We start from the raw sequence: 14,509 nt of genomic DNA, 5'->3' as shown, positions 1-14,509 counted from the left end.
AGCTGGAGGTGCCTGTGCTGCCGTGCTGGGATGGCCAGGGGAGGGATGGTGTCTCCCCACTCTGCTGATGCTCTGTCTGCTCCCCAGATCTCCTCAGGCTGCTGGAAAAAGCAGGTTGTGCCTGTGGGCAGGAGGCTCTGGGGCTGCCGCAGTGCCAGGGAGGAGCGTTGTGTTATCACTGTGGGATTCTGGAAGCTGAGGCTTTAAGAGAAATACCACTTATCCCAGGACATGTAATTAGTTTATACATGTTGGCAGTGCTGCTGATACTGAACTCTGCACTCCTTCCTCCTGCAGGAAATTAATTGCTCGCTCATTTCATGCCCATTTACACCCTGAAATGGCTGCAGATTTTTGATCGTGATTTCTTCTCTGGGGTGCATTGTGGTGCTGCCACACTTGCTTTGCCTCCAAAGTTGTTTAATTTAGTTCTTGTGCATCTTGAGCAGGCTGCCTGGCCTGGGAGAGCTGGGGCTGTGGCAGTGGCTGGCAGTCAGAGCCTGCCGGGCTCCCCTTGGAGCAGCTCGCTCTGAACGCGGTTCTCCAGCTCTGCCTGTGCTGTGTGGGCTGGCAGAGCTCCAGGCAGGGCGTGTGTGTCTTGGCCCAAAGCTGGCGGTTTAAGGAAATGCATGGTTCCTAATCTGCCATCAGAAAAAAGCAAATATGCAGGCAATTTAGGAAAGTGAAAGCGCAACCCCCTGGGGAACGCGTAACTCGGGCTTCAGAGGCGTTCTGAGCGCGGAGCCGTGTTCTGCCTTAAATCCTGGGCCGCTTGGCATTCTGCTATCTCTGAGCTGAATCAAGAGCAGATGTGTAGACTTTATCTGCTGAGGTTTTCGTGTTCCTCCAAATCCTTCCTGGCTGGCGTCGGAGGCTCACGGTAACTCAGGGTAACGTGAGGAGGGAGCTCGCTCCTGTCTCAGCCCATCCTGCCCGGGGAAGTCTCGAATTTGCTGGCAGTGGGTGCAGGTTGTTGTGGAGGAGGTGATTTGTAACCTCAGCCTGGCCTCTCGGAGCCCACATGGGTGGTTTTGCCATCTCCTGGTGATAAAGGAGAAGAACCTTTTCCTGATCCTTATTTACATTGCCGTGCATGTTGTAAGGATGGAAACTAGATTAAATTTTCCTATTAATAATGAAAAATGAGAATTTCAGATTTTATCACCTCTTAGAAATAATTCATCAAACCTGGAAACGGAATGTCTCACTTTTAATCCAGTGACACAATGTGCCCTTTGCATGGAAACGCATTGCTGCAAAATCCATCTGGGGCAGCATCCCACATTCCCGATTTGTTTGATGCTTGTGATGCCTCCAGCCATGGGCACAGTAGGAAGGATTAGTCCTACTGATAAGTACTGGTGGATTGTGCCAAATATTTGTCATACATAAGTCAGAGGAATTGTTTGGATGTTGCTATAGGAATTCTCCTCCCCTTGTGCATTGCAACCAGCAGTTACCAGGCTGCTCTGCCATGGAGATGAGTGAGAGGGGGTTGGTGTGGAATCACAGAGGTGTTGGGAAAACAGTGGGATGGTGGGCTCTCGGGCACAGCCTGCAATGGGAACCTGCTGAGATGCCAAACAGAAAGCAGCAGTGGAAGTGCTGGCTGCAGCTCTCCCAGGGCTGAGCAGGATCTGGGAGCTGAGCGAGCCTGGGGCTCCCTGGGGAGCACCAGCTCTCCGGAGCTTCCCTCTGGACCACAGCCCAGGAAGGGGTGGATGGATGGCTGGGTGTCACCTCACTGGATTCCGTGTGGGTGGAAGGCTCATCCGTGCAGGGACGCTCCATGGAAATGTTCCCGAGCTTTATCCTGCCGGCCTGAAATGCCCTGGCACGCAGCAGGCGCCTCTCCCTGGCAGCCAGGCCCCTGACACGGGCAGCACATCCCCTCCTGTTATGAAATCACCTCATAAACTCTGCAAACCGCCCTGGGGGTGACTGGGACTCGTTATCTCTGTTCCCAGTGCAGCTCTCGCAGCCGCCGCTCTGCCGCACACATGAAAGGTCTGGGCTTCCTCCTCTCTTATCAGGCACCTGTTGTTGTATCCAGACATTACTCACATCCTTGGAGTCACATCTTGTTTTGCATAATTAACACCAACTGCTTGGTTTCCTTCCTTCCCTTGCAGTTCTGCTCTGTGGCCTTACCTGGCTGTGGAGCCTTCAGGGTTATTTTGGGTTTTAACACAAGCAATGGAAATTTGGGAGCACCAGCTCGGGGAGGACAAGAAGATTTTAGTCAGGTAGAAGGGATGCTCTTTAGGCTTGAACTGGTGCTGCACCACTGTCTGTGGTGGGGAATCCTGTACCAATTCCTTATGAGTGGTATAAAAAAGACCTGAAGCAAACTTAAAGAAAAGTCTGTGCAGCAAATTTGGACTCAGAAAACAGCAAATCACAGAATCCTGGAAGGGTTTGGGTGGGGAGAAACCTTAAAGCCCATCTCGTTCCTCCCCCTGCCATGGGCAGGGACATCTTCCTCTGTCCCAGGGTGCTCTGAGTTCTGTCCAGCCTGGCCTTGGACACAGAGAGTATGTAAGGGGTTTTTTTGAGGGTTTGGGTGTTATACTTGTTTATTTTTTGCAATTATATCTGAACTTTAATTCCACCTGAATGCCCCATCTTTTCCTCTTGCTTTTTTGGAGTTTTGCTGCTTTGAAGATGTTTTCTGACGAATGTTTGCTGTGTGCTGGCTGTGCCATCATCTCAAAAGCTGAACTCAGTATATCAGAGCAACTTGCCATTCGCTGGCATAGAGAATTCCACTGAGAAAAATTCAAATTCTGAAGCTGGGACCTGAGCAGGGCTGGGATTTTGGACTGGCTGCTCTGCAGAACTGCTGTGCACAGGTAGAACAGCTCAGGCAGAGGGCAGGTCCAGCCTGGCTGTGATGGTTGAGGTGGGTTCTGAGGCTGCTGGATCCCTCCTGCAGCGCTCCTTATCAGGCAGGGATTTGTGATCTGAGGTAGGGATCACATCCTGTCACAGCTCCAGCTCCGAGACTGGACCTGCTGCTCAATCTTCTCAAAGGGCTGTGGGTTATTTTCCAACCTGTAGGACTCAGCCACTTGATCAGGGAGGGAAATATTTCACCTGCTTTTGATTGACTCCATCATCTCAAGGACCATAAGTCGTGGATATATCCATATTTTTTTCTTTTTCTGAATATTTATTTACAGTTCAGGTCAATAGTCTCCAGAAACACAATTCTGCTTACAAACTGAATTCCTGGGCTGCATTCCCAGGCGTTCCCATGTGACTCGAGCATTTTTAGCAGCTAAGTGAACAAATGCAAACATATTTTCAGGGCAGGGGAAGCGCTGCTCTCCCCGTTCTCTCTGAGTGGGAGCTCTCCCCAGGTGCTCTGGGTGTGACAGGGCTGAGGTCCCTTCTGTGGAGCTTCCCAGCCAGGGCAGGCACAGGGACTTTGGTCACCTGCAGCTAAGTCATGGAAATGGAATGGCCCCTCTGTCCCAGGGCCCTGTGGGGGAGGCAGGTGCTGCCCTGGCAGGGCACAGCCCCTCTCTGCCTGTCTGCAACAGCTGGGAATTGTCTTTCCTGTGGACTCCAGGGCTCAGGAGAGGTGGATATCTGTTTTCTAAATGCCAGGGAAGAAGTGATGCTGGCAGGCAGCACCTGCTGGCTCGGGGCTCTCAGGAGCCGTCACTTCACCTGTGACTAAGAAATGAATTTTCACAGGGAGGAAGTGACGTTCCCTGGCCAACAAAGCAACATTGTGGAAAAGTCCTGACCTTAAAAGCCATGCTGACCATGCAGCAGTGCTCTACAGGTCTTTTGGTGTCTGCATTGCTGAAACTGAAAAATCTGAGCATTGGGATTGTTCTCACTTCTGTCCATGGACAGAACTACAAATTATTGACAGCAGCCTGGAGAAATGCTGCATCTGTGTCTGAAACCCTCAGTAATACTCAGCTACATTTTGGTCAGAAAACCCTTTAATTCCTCCCTAAAAGCCACATCACTTTTCACTGCATAATGTAATTAATGAACAGCAAAGCAAACACTTCAATATCAAGTGGTTTTTTGCACATCTACTGAAGTGATCAAAAGCAGACAGCAAATCCATCTTTACTTGGGCAGGAATAAGGTTTGTATCTTCCAGCTGAGATGGACAGGGGTACTGGTGAGTAACAGCCATGCTGTATTAACGTATCAGCATAAAAGCTCAAATAAATTACTGTTTTATTCTTGTTTTTCCCTCCTTCTGTAGAATTGAACTTTCCCTGAAACCAAACTACATCAAGACAATCTCCAAGGTCTCTTCAGTTAAACAATCTGTTGTCAGCTTTCAAACCTTTTTTGTGTCCAATTAGTTTTGATTTGCTGGGGAAGATGTTGGGGCTGTTTCTTTAAAAAGAGCTGAAGTCCTGCAGTGCCAGTGGATAAATCCCTGGAGCTGAGGGTGGTTTGGTCACTGAGGCATCTCCAGTGCCTTTTTCCTCTTGCATTTCTGCCTGAAGTTTATGAAACTTGGAGCAAAAAGGCATGTATTTAATCCCAGTGTAGCTGCTGCAGTAGTTAAAGGTATTTCTGTGGAGTAACTTGTGTTATTTCTGAGGTTAAGGTTTAAAATGCAAAGACTTCACTGAGATGTCTGTGTGCTGCAGGGGCTGTGCTGGTGGAAAGCAGTTGGGTTGGGGTTTTTATGCTATGAAATCATTCTGGGTTGTAGCTCTCTGCTGACTCCCCAGGATGGGAGATGATTAATTAAGTGCATATTTTATCCAGAGCTGCTCTGGGCCCTGTGACATGGATCTGCTTTGGGAGGCTCCTGTCTCCAGCCCCACGCCGTCATTTTTACCTCACTTTGCTTTTTGGTGGATCTGTAACACACATCACAAAGGCAAAGGTTGGAATGTAGCATCTCACTCATGATCTACAGCTGCTAAAATAAACTGCAAGTGAAAATATTCCTCCAAGTTCAAGTTCCTTTAGGAAAGTGCCATCCCTTGAGGAGCTGGTGTGAGTTTGTTCCAGGTTAAGGTTTGGTGGGAACGTTCCAGGGGGTTGATGGTGCTTGTGGGGGCCCTGATGGAGCTTCTGGGGGGCCCAACCTCACCCCAGGGAATGAGGGGGAATCTGTCTCTCCCTGCAAGATCAGCTCTGATTCCCCTGCTTTTCCACCCCTCGTGTTGACTCCTCCACAGGGTCCAGCAGTAGAACAAAATCAACCCGACCCTTCCCTCTTTGAGGTATCACTGGGTATTACAGAGTCACATAATTGTATATAATTACCATATTCTAACACTTAAATATTTTCCTCACTAATTTCCTCCTGTCTCTGCTTTAAGAATACCCAGATTATATCCCTTAAAAATTTACAGACTGGAAAACATGCCATTTGAAAAGAAATTTTTTTTTTTTTTGCACTTAAACCCCACTTTTCTTTGTGGCCTTAACCTGTTGCCTTTGACAGAATTACTGGGGTTTAGTGTTCTGTTGTGGTTTAGTTTTTTCTTTAGAAGCCCCAGCAGCCCCCAGCCCCCTCGTGCAGTATATCAGGATGTTATGACAGCCCTGCTGGGCCGAGTCCAGCAGTCGATGCTCTGTCAAAATACCCATCATTTCCTGTAGTTTTGCCTAATTAATGGTGCAGTAATGTGGAAACTTAGAACAGCACCAGAAGGAAAAGTAAATGTTAAATGATTTGCCTTTAATGGATCTCAGAAGCTTTTTTCTTTTTTTTTTTTTTAATTTATTTCTTCATTCCTCATGAGCTCTTTTTTGGGCACCTTCTTCCTCTCTGCTTTCCTGGTTCCCTTCAGAGTTTTCTTCCTTCCTACAAGTGGGGGATTTAGCAGTGGCAGGGCTCACAAAGTAACCAGCTCAGCACCTGTGAGGGGATGCATTTCCTCAGCACCGTAATTAGCCCTGGCTGCTGATGAACAAAAGGAGAAAGGATTTGAAATTGATGTGATTAATTCCTGTTCAACCAAAATCATCCTTTTGTTTCTGTCCCTCCTTAGCTTTCTAATCTTTGAATGGGATCCAGGTTGGGTAAAGCAGCTCCAGAGCCCCCTGTTCCCGGTGGGGTGGGGAGGTGAGGCTGCGTGCTTGGAACAGGTGGAAAGGTGAACATGGAATGACAGGACAAAGGGAATTCCCACTGCCCAGGGCAGGGCTAGTTGGGATATTGGGAAAAAAATCCTTCCCTGGCAGGGTGGGCAGGCCCTGGCACAGCTGCCCAGAGCAGCTGGGGCTGCCCCTGGATCCCTGGCAGTGCCCAAGGCCAGGCTGGACATTGGGGCTGGAGCAGCCTGGGACAGTGGGAGGTGTCCCTGCCATGGCAGGGGTGGCACTGGATGGGATTTAAGGTCCCTTCCAGCCCAAACCAGTCTGGGATTCTCTTCCATTTCTCTTAAAACGGGCAGTAAGTGAATCAGGGACAGTGAACGGGATCTCATGGTTAAGGAAAGGCCTGTGCAGCCCAAGGGGGTTCCTCACCTGGGCACCCTCAGAGCCACACCAGGCTCATGGGGAGCCTCCCCAGCCCGGGGTGAAGGCTCCAGCTCTGCCAGGAGCCAGGAGGACGCCAGGCAGGCTTGGCCCATCCTGTTTTACGGTGTTTTGGTTCGCTGAAAAATATTTTGTTGTGAGAAACTCCAGATGGATGTGAATGTTCTCAGGGGTGGAGGGAACAAGTGGAAGGAGAAAGTTAGTCATCGTCCTGGCAGGCGAGAGCCAGCGAGGACAAGCACTGGATGATGCACAGGGCAAAAATAGCCCAAGTTCCAAATGGAATGGGATGTGACAGCCGAGTTCCTCTGAGGGAAAATACTCCCGAGCCCTCGGGCACGGCTTGGCTGGAGTTTGGGTGCAAAGCAGTGCAGGGGCTTTGCCTGTCTGTGGGACAAATGGAAAACGCCTGGGAAACGGAAAACTGGGGAGGAGAAACTGGTGTAAAGTGTTGGTCCAGAATTTTGGGAATTTTGAGGTTTATATTTCAGTCCAGTCTAAAACCTCACTTTTTCAGTTCTAAAGCAAAGTCCTCTGTCCCTCTAATGGATGGGAGCACTTCCCAAGACCATCAGGTTATGTCCAGTATCCCTTGAAAGGGTTAATGTTAGAAGGGAAAAGTTATGTGTAGTAATTTTGACCTGTTTATCCTTTGGTTTTGTGCATTTCTTTTCATTAAAGCATGTGTTGAAAGAGACTTGAGATTTCACCTCAGAACTTGTCTCAGTTATTGAAGTAATTAGAACCAGAATGGATAAAGCTTGGAAACGACTCTGAATTTTCATAATCAAATCAAATATTGGCCCCCAGAGTTGTCAGGAATGTTAAATTCTTATAGCTGGCCTGCAAATTGATATCTCTGATGGGAGCTGGGCAGCCAAGGGGACAGGGAACCCTCAGAATATTTTGTCCTATCTCAACAAGTTCAGTGATGTGAGTCATGAAAAGATGTGGATTTGTCCTACTCATCCGACCCGGGGATATTTTAAGCAGGAGGCCCTGGTCCAGCTCTGTGGGCTCTTCTGAAGGGCTCTGAGGTTGGGAGGTCCAAAAGGAGAGGTTTTGCTGTCTTTAGGAATTTTAGGGAGATTTGCAGAGCAGTCAAACAGGTTGAAGGGAAGCCCCACCTTAGCCCACTCATTCCCCATCCCAGGCACTTTACTGCTCCAGACATATTTTTTCCTTTAAAATATTCTTTAGAGGGTTTCATGTGTCCCTTTTATCTACCAGGCTCTCTTTTTAAGCCTGAAGTAACTTCAGCACCTTTGACAAGTCAGTTTTGCTTTGTCCAGCAGGAAAGCAGTGAGATTATTTAAGGGCCTGTGCTCTCTGCCCATCTCGTGGGGAGTCTCTGTCAGTGCTGGGGTGTCTTTCCCTGCTGATATTTCATTATCTTGGTGCTTCTCAGCAGGAAGAGTTTGATGTCAGAGCTGCAGGAGCCCCCAGGTGCCCCGTGTTCTGCTGGATATTTGTGATCGCTGTGCTCCGGACGTGGCTTCTCCCTCTTGAAGGTTTTTGGATTGCCTGCCCTAATGGAACAGTGTGTATCTCCAGTGGAAGTGTTTTTGTTTTCAAAGGCAAGCAGCACATTGTGGACACATGGAAGTGTGTGGCTTTCAAAAAACCAGCCACTATTTCTGGATGTTTGAAGAGCCAGCACCAGTTTGGGGTATTTTTAGCAGCAGAAACTTGACCATTTGATATGGAGGGATTAAGGTTTGGTGATCTGGAGGTTGGGGATTTCAATTTCAGGTGTTGTCATTTGTTCCTTGGAGATGGAAAAGCCCATGACTGTTAAACTTCTGTCTCTCTAGCCCTGGAATAGCAAGTTAAAGCAACCCAGGAGAAATGAGGATCTGGTGCCACTCGGACAGGCTCAAGCTCAGACAGCCAGGCTCAGCCTGAGCTTGATCTTAGCCCAAAACAAAGTCCAGTCCTGGTCTTTGGCCCTTTCAGTCACTTGTGAGCTATGAAAGGGGACTGTTGAGGTTGAAAATCTGTCTAATAAGATGCACTTTCATTAGAATAAAGCAATACTTTTAAGATAAGTAATGCTATTATTGCTTTAAAGAGAATGTGTGCCAGCAGTTTCTTCATCTGCTTCTCTTTGGAGGACAAGCCTACCCTCCTAATTATTGTGTTCCTCTTCTTAGGCATATGAGTAGTCAGAGCATGACAATAGCCTGGGATTTAATGTATGCACAGGTTAAATGAATCTGTAATTTTTAGGAGAGCGGTGGATGAGCCTCTGAAGCTGAGGAGACAATTTCCTGCGTGCTGCTCTCTCTGGGTGCAGGAGGACGTGTTGGTCCTGGCTGAGCTGTGTGTGACAATGGGATCCCTGTACAAACAGTGCTGCCTTCTCCACACACACACACACACAAAAAAAATGCAGCAAGGAATTTTTAGCACGTTGTCATGCAGCACTCTGTGTTTCCTGGCTTCTACATTCAAGCTGTGTAATAATATTTATATACAAATGCTGACTGTGATTTTCCACCCCGGAAAAAGGAGATGTCATTTAAAAGTGCCGTGTGTGATGTAAAGCAGAGATTTGACTCGCAGCCTTGCATATGGTGTGGGCGTGGATTTTAATTGTTTGAAAAGAGATCATTTCAAAAAATGTAACAGTCTTGCTACAAAAGCACATTCTCCTGAAGTAAAGGTCATCTTGCTCTTTAGAAGTTGCTTTTGGAAGGGAGGGGAGGGTTCTGCTCTTGCCTTTCCTCGTTCCTACCTGTGGAAACATCCTGGAGATCTTTCACTGTGGGGTGAAGCAGCTCTTAGCCCACATTCAAAGTGGGATCCAGGACCAGGAGAGCTGTGGCTGAATGTGCACTGGCACAGGGGATTCACGGGAATCTCGTTTTCCCCTGGAGATTCCTGCTGTTCCATGTCCCCAAAACCAACACCCGTGTCCTGCTTTTCCCGTGTCACTGGTCACACTCAGTCTCTTAAGCTTTTCTGGAGCTGGGATTTATAAACAGTTCCAAGACAAAATTGCTGGTTTTTGGCTCCAGTCAAGGAAACTGTTCTGATACCTTGCCAGTTGCCAGCACATTTCTAATCCTGGTGTCCTGGGGCTTTGGTTTTCATGTTGAAATCTCTGTTCCTACCAGGCTCTTGGTGGACTGAACACACAGAAAATAATGACTTGCTGAGCTGTGATGTGTTTGCTCATCTTCTGATCTACACTTGACCAAAGAAGGTTGGATCATGGCTTTGTTTTATCCTGCTCCAGTGACAGAATCCAGATGTAAGGATCCTAAATCTTCAGTGTTCCTGGTTTTCTCCTTCATAAACCCTTTGAAACCAGGGTTGTGACTCTGGCTGTGCAGCTCCTGGCCTGGCAGGGTCCTACACCTCTCTAGCTCTGTAATAATGGGCTCATTAATATATTAACAGGTGTTCCTGTGCCCAGCTGCATTTTTAGATAATCTCAGCAACAAACCAGAGGGGTCCAGGGAATAATAATTCTCTGGGCAGTGGAATAAACAATAGGTGGCATAAAACCCATCTTGCCAGCATGTCATGAGAGACTCTCAGGGGAAAGATGCTGCAGCTGAAGTTTGGTTGGAAATTGTTGCATTGCATTTTTGCAGGTTGCTTAATTCTGATTCCTTTTGAATGGTATTTCTGGAAGAGAAAATAGAAATCGTTCTATGTGCTAAATCCAACAGAGATTAAGGAAAATTCTCTTCAGGATCCACATCCCAGAAATTCTCCTCAGGAGAGTCAGGGCAGTTTGTTGGTGTCGGGTTGGGTTGTGCTGCTAGCAGGGTCCATCACAGCAAAGCCAGGCCTGCCTGGTCCAGGTCCAGGCTTTGCCCAGGATGAGAACTCCTTGGTGGCTCTGTTCCATGGATCTTGTTCACGTGGGGACCCAAATTCCACGAGCTGTGTTCCCGCTCCGTGAGCTGAGCCGCGATGTCGGTGCGTGCCCTGGGCTGGGCATCAGGGCAGGACCTGGTGTTAAACAGCTCTGCAGCCTCCTCAGTCAGCAGGTTCTGCTGGCCCTTTCTTGCACACTGCTCCCCTGTTCCTGCAGCTGAGAGCTGACTTCCTGGGGAGCTGCACAGAGCTTTCTCCAGGTGCCCACATGAGGAGATTCATTCACTTTGCAGTTGGAATGAGTTTTCTCTCGAGGTGGGTGTTTTGGGCTTCAGCAGCTGCCAGGGAGGGGGATCCTGGAATTGCACAGGCAGGGTGACACAGCTTTAAATCCCTGGGCTGCAAAGGATGGTGAGAGCCAGCACTTCCTCCCCTAAAGCATTCAAAAGCAGTTTTAAATCGGATTAGGATTGAACAATCACTTCATGGTTTACTCACTGCAGGGAGGATCAAAGCCCAGGGAGGACTCTTCAGCTGTTTGCTTTTCCTTTATGTAGAAACTTCACCATGGCTGCCCTTAAACCCTCACTAAATACAATAAAAAACTCTCTTCTCAGGAAAGCAAATTACTTAACCACAGCCTAAAATAAGGTGTTCATTATTTGGTGACACTTTTTTTCCCTGCTATTTTACTAAGCTCCCATTCTGAGGCAGTGCAGGGAGCAGGTCTGCATTCCCAGCTCCAGCTGGACTGATCCTGGGAGATCCCCAGACTGGAATATGGATTTGCCTTGATGTGCTGTGTCACCACAGCTCCTGGCAGAAAAAGGTTCAGCATTGACTCTGGAATAATGGTGTGGTGTCTGAGGGGAGCAGGACTGCTGCAGTGCTGCACAGATGCTGTAGGGATTTCTCCTTGCAATTTGGTGGAAATGTTTTTAAAATCCGAGAGGTTTGTGTGCCTTTTCCTGCTCAAGATGACCAGGGATTTATCCTGCTGGGAGAGGCTCAGAGACCTAAGCAGCAAGGTTTAAAAAAACCGTGGTAATGGGAGAATGGAAAATAAGTTTGTGGCTAAAACAGAGCACGTGTCTGTCCCTCTGGCTTCTCCCTATTGTTGCTGTGATACAGATTTGTCTGAAAGTGCCACATTTGCAGAAGTGCCACCTGGGGACTTTGTTTAGTGGTGGCTTAAAGGTTGGACTCGATCTTGGAGGCCTTTTCCAACCTCAATGGTTCCATGATTCTGTGGCATCCCAGGGAGCTGCACCCTGGGGTGCTGAGCCAGAGATGCCCACGGTTTATCTGGAGGCTAATGCCTGTTTTCTCCTCCCCATGTAATGTGGTTTAGCTCAGAAAGGAAACTAAATGCAGAACGAGGATTAAACTGTGTAAGCCTGATGGATGTTTTGTAGGTGATGCTTTGCAGAAAATCATTACTTTGAAATGTTGGAATAGAAAAGAACATTTCTCAGGCTTTTCAGACATAACATGTTGTGGAGAAGAAGCTTGGAACAGATGTACCCATAGTTTATTCCATTTATCATATTAAAAATAAAGAAAAGACAATTTCAGCTCATTTACTGCTTTATTAGTTCAAATAAACAGCTCTTCTAATCAATGTGTATGGCAAGCACAATGCTTTCATAATTGGCAGTGGTGGTTCCAAAATTAACGAGACTGTCCTTGTTGATGGTCTGTAACAAGTCACAGTCAGTACTTGGCCTAATCCAGCCCTTATCTCACTTTCATCTGAGCACAGGAAAAATTATAACCTTATTTTTAAATTTTAAAACATTAGAGGGTTGTTTTTTCTCCTCCCCATCTTTTTGAGAAAGTGCAGTTGGAAATGAGGAGAGCTGCACAGGAAATGGTCCCAAGGAGATCAGCTCAGCTGTGTCTCGGGGAGTTTCTTGCTCTTATTTATCTGGGGGTATTTATTGATTTTACCATCCTTTGCAAAAACACTGATTTAATTTATGAGGTGATAGAAGAGGCTGGGAGAATAATTTTACCTATAAGAGCATAGAATTGTCCAACTAATTGCCCAGGAAAAAGAGCAAAGATCTGCTGATCTACCCCTGCAGATGTTTCTCATCTGGAATACAGACCAATTCCAGACATTTATTTTTTTGATTACTGTTTATTTTGATGCTTTATTACACGGCCATTGCCAGGAAGGAAATGGTGCTCAGAAATCCAGCAAGATGTTTTTTCTACTTTGGTACTATTTATTCAGTAACAATTTGGGGTTTAACCCCTTTCTCCCCCTTTTCTTTGTCTGACTGTGAGCACTCACATCCATCCTCCACTGGGAACAGCAAAACACGTTGGTCCTGGGCTGAGAGCCGTCATGGCTGGTGTTAAACCCCCTGAAATTTTATAGAGGCATTAATGCTCATTTCCAGATTGTAACTAATAAGGACCTGTTGGCTTTTTTTGCCACCTAGTGCTTCTGTCCCTGCATTACTGTGGAGGGCTGTGTGTGTGAGGAGTGAGGAACCATCTGGTGCTGCGGCTCCTCGGCCAAACGCCTGCTTGCTTGGTCAGGGGAGTTTCCTTGCACGAGTGGGGAATCAACTCAAACCTTCCCTGGTTTGCTTGAGAGCCATCAAAGGCTCTGGAAAGCCTTCTGTGTGCTGAGTGGGACAAAACAGGGAGCATCTCCTGCTCCTGGTCTGATTTTAATCCTGGTGATCCTTCCTGCTGGCAGATGCTGAGCTTGCTGGTGTTTTGTGAGTTTGATGGGATGCTGCATGTTCCCAGTGTGAACAGAGCTTCAAATCTTATGGCTGGGCACACAGAGCACCTCTGTCCTCTGGGCTGGCAGCAGTGATGCTCCAACACCCCTAAGCTGTGGTTCCATATGATTAAAAATGGCTGGAAAATTAAATATATGCAAACCCAACAATTCCATGACACTTTATTTCTTCAGATTTCTCCTGCAGCTCTTGGTGTGCCAGATCTGCCTCGGGCACTTGCACTTACGCCCACAGGTACATGTGATTTGTAATTTAAGGTGATGCTGTGCATTATGGCTGGAAATGGGCTACCCCTGTGTCCAAACTGGGTGTTTGCAAGAGCCCCAGTTGGGTTTGGGGGTGTGCTCATAGTGAGGGATGTGCAGCCCCTCCTTTCCCCGTGCAGGCTCTGCCTTGAGCAAACCCCAGAGCACAACGGAGCCGTTCTGCTCCAAACGGGAGCAGGAAGGTGGGTGGATTAGGAAATATTTTATATTAGGGATTTTTTTTTTTCCACTGAGCCATGTCACATTGAACTCCCACCATCGCTTTATGGCGTGTCCCACTCTGTGAGGAACAGAGCTGCTGCTGTCCATCTGTCCGTGTGTGTGTCCGTGTGTGTGTCCGTGTGTCCGAGGCAGGGCTCTGGTCAGAGTCACCAGGGGCAGTGCCTGGCAAGGCTCTGCAGTGCCATGGCTGTGGGATACACTGACAGGCTCCTGCAGTGGGTGATATATTGCCTTTCGGTCCCTGGTGATGGCATCCAGACCTCCCAACCTTTCATAATCCACAAATGGAAAAGTGGCACTTAAAATGAATTTATTCAGGTGGGAGCGCTGTAAAACATGAAAATAAGGCTTTTGACTTGCTGCACCTACACTTGAGTGTCAATGAAAAGCTTTTTATTTGGTTTTAGAGCCAGACTTGCAGAAGTCAATGTGCCTTGTGGTCTGGCCCTGTGTGTTACGGGAGCCAGACTGGAACAGGGCACGGACAGAGGAAGAGATTGGGAGTGAAGCTGCCCAGTGAAAGACCTTTGAGCATCTTAGAGGGGAGAGCTTGCCTGGGGAAGGCTGAAAATGGGAGGGGAGAGATGAGGGAGACAAAAGCCCAAATGAGATTCCTTTGGGATTAATAAGTAAGTCTTTATTTGCACGCCACAGTTTTTTGTCCCTGCTTTGCGTGGTGGGATCACCGGGTGCTCCCTGGCTGCTGCCTCCCTGCAGGGAACATCTCCTGCCAGAGCTTCCAGCTCCAGGGGCTGTGCATGGGAAGGAGGGAGCAGGGAATGGTGGTGGAGCAGCAGCAGCAGTGAGCAGGCACGGCTTGCCTTTGACCACTTGTTTGATTTGAGACTGTCCTCAAACACAAGGTCATTTACAGCCTGCCCCGGGCTGCCAGACGAGGAAGTTACCTTGCGAAGGAAGGAACCAGCCCATGCTGTCTAAATATTGTCA

Source organism: Pseudopodoces humilis, chromosome 17, assembly GCF_049639895.1.
Source record: "Pseudopodoces humilis isolate 2021_Gansu_Grassland_sample_001 chromosome 17, ASM4963989v1, whole genome shotgun sequence".
Lineage (NCBI taxonomy): Eukaryota > Metazoa > Chordata > Aves > Passeriformes > Paridae > Pseudopodoces > Pseudopodoces humilis.
Note: the sequence above shows the minus strand (reverse complement) of the source record.